A 2,933-nucleotide genomic window follows, 5' to 3' on the forward strand; every position below is an offset into this window, starting at 1 on the left:
AAACAAACTACATACAATGGAGAGAATGGATAGTTCCAGCACAATGGCTGGAATTCACTGCAATTTGATGCATTACAAAATGGCATCTTCTCACCACAAGTGAATGACTTTGTGATGTCAGAGTCGGGAGACATTTCTTTACACAGTTCTGAAATTCGTTCATTTGAGTTAAATGAGTGGTGTTTAACTGCAGTGTTCAGACACCACAGAGCCTCCGCGCGCAGTGTTGGTGTGGCGCCCATGGCCATCCGGAGGTCAGACGTTGCAGGAGCCGTAGCGTTGGCCAGTAGGCCTAAATTGGCACTAATTTGCGGCGGTGGAGGTGCAGCCGCACAGACAGCTGAGATTGGTAGAATAATTAAATGCTCTCTCCGAGCACGCATTCCATTTGTATGATTAGTGGATTGCATATGCGACCGAAGTGCGTTAGCTCCCATCCAGTTGACATTGATGTTTTTTTTACACACTGAACAATAAGCCTGCCTGTTATTCCCTACTACAGGCCTGAGCCAGTCCTTAAACTCTGGGTTGGTCACCCAGCTATCAGAAAACTTGCATTTGCCCATTAAAAGATGATGATGGTTGTCCAGTCGTTGAAGATATGGCTTGAAGCAAATCTAAAATAAAACGTAAGCCAGCCACTTGTGTTGAGCTCAGTGTTCTGAGATGTCGAACGACCACTGAATATGACGTCAGCATCAAACGTAGACGGAGACGAAAGATCTTTGATTAAGTGCTCAGACATGCCAAAGCCCATATTTAAATGGACTAACGCGAACGCAGGATAGAATTTTTATCAGAATAGGACACCTGATAGTCTGAAAAGAATAATACATAATTAAAAAAAAATAATATCTCTGAGACTACATTTAACACTTTTAATGGCCTTAAATTTGACAATTTTAAATTATCACTTTTTATTACTTTTTAAAACCCCACGGACACCCGGAATTGGTACTGTAAATAAACTGTCAGCAGTGCAAATTGAAATGTAAGTAGTGCAAAAAGGGAAGTAGTGCAAAAAGATGCAGATATAAGCACGTTATCTTGTGAATACATTTTACATCGCTGTCGGTAAAGGTCTTTGTCATCCGTCCAGTCATTGGATATGACATGACCTAAATATTTAGTTTCCTCACCTATTGCAGGAGGACTATCTGAAAAATAAAAGATAGGAAAAGTTGATTTCCTGTCCTCATCGCTTCTAAATATCATTATGCGGCTTTTCTTAGCGTTATACTTTTTATAACATAATCAAGGCCATACTGAAAACATTGATTAACAATAGTGTTGCCCACAAGACAGCCAAGTTTTAACCTATTTAGCTGATTTGATAATTCATCCATGTAACCATTAAGTAAAATAGGAGCCAAAATTCCTCCTTGCCGTACTCCCTTACATAGAATGGAGCAGATACAACATTGTCCCATTTAACCTGAAACGTTTGATGAGCATACCAAAATACTAAAATTCTCACTAAAAATTTTGGGGCACCTCTATCTAGCAATTTTAACAACAATTGTTCATGATTAATTCTAACCAATGCCTTTGACGCATCAATAAAACATAGGAATACAGATATATTCAGACCTGTGTACCTGGACACAATCTCTCTAAGAGCATAGATTAAGGGTCAGTCCCATGCTTTCTTTTGAACCCAAAGTGATTGTCAAAAGTGAGGACATACATTTCTATCTTTAACAGTTTTCTCTCCAGTACTTTAGACAAGATACTGGCTAATGCAATGGGTCGATAATTGTCAACTCTGTTGAGCTTATCACCCTTGTCTGCACAGGCAGTAACATTACAAACTTTTTAAAACCATTAAAGCACATGGAAGGCACAGGACAGAGCTTATGGCTGGAATATTTTAGATGCTCTGCAGTAATGCAGTCCATACTTTGGTTATGTCCATACCAGGCTTTGTTGTTCTCCAACAAATTGATGGCATTATAAATATCTGCTGCCCTAACTATCATATCTGCTGAGAAATCAATATGTTCCTGATTAATTCTAACTGGGTTACTTTTAACACAATTAAAAAAGGTCAAAGTAGTACTCATGCCAAAGCTCAGCTATTTTTTCTGGGCTTCTAATACCTTTAACATCAGCAGGTAAGGATGTTTTATTTGCATTTGTTACTTTGACTTCTTACCAAAAGTCAGTAAGGTTGTTGTTCTGTAGCTTACTGGCTAGCAAGTCTGCTCTCATTTTCATTTTTCTTAAAACGGAGTACGTGCTTAACTCTAGCATTTGTCTGTTGTTTTCATATCTAACAATTTCTCATGTCTAGGCCTACCTGCCTCTGACCAGAGTCCACAGGCCTCTGTTGCCTCAACATACTGCTCAGCCTCAAACTCATTCCATTTACTTTTAGGAAAGAGTACACTGGAATCATTGAGACATTTCACAATATCATCCTACATGGCACAGAGTTTATCAACATATAGCACATCTTTACAGTTCATATCTGAGCACATTAGGGCCTCATGAAGAGCACTATTATTTAAGACTTTCCAGCTACCACCTCTTAACTCAGTTTTGACCAGTCCAGTTTACTTGAGGAAGCAGCACTATTATTTCTGGACAGAAGGCCATAGGAATAGAGTGGAGCACAGCGCGACAGAAGCGTCGCATGGCCAGGTGGATCTGCACTGTGACACTGCACATGGCAACGAGCAGTTAATCGGGGTTTTGGTGCAGTGGAGACATTTTGTTGAAACCGAATGGAGGTTGAGTACATTAAGTTTTTTTTCTCTATCTTAGAGAGATTTGCCTAGAGGAAAATTGATGATGTGAGAAGAGCTTGAAGAGGCTGTGAGGAGGTTCTGGGAAACCGTCGGAGGATTAGGGAGGGCGAGGCTGTCTGGTTTAGGGGACAGAACTCAGGCGCAGACTGGAATAGGTGGTAAAGAATCTTATTTTATTGAAGC

This window comes from Etheostoma cragini, chromosome 17 (genome assembly GCF_013103735.1).
Source record: "Etheostoma cragini isolate CJK2018 chromosome 17, CSU_Ecrag_1.0, whole genome shotgun sequence".
NCBI lineage: Eukaryota > Metazoa > Chordata > Actinopteri > Perciformes > Percidae > Etheostoma > Etheostoma cragini.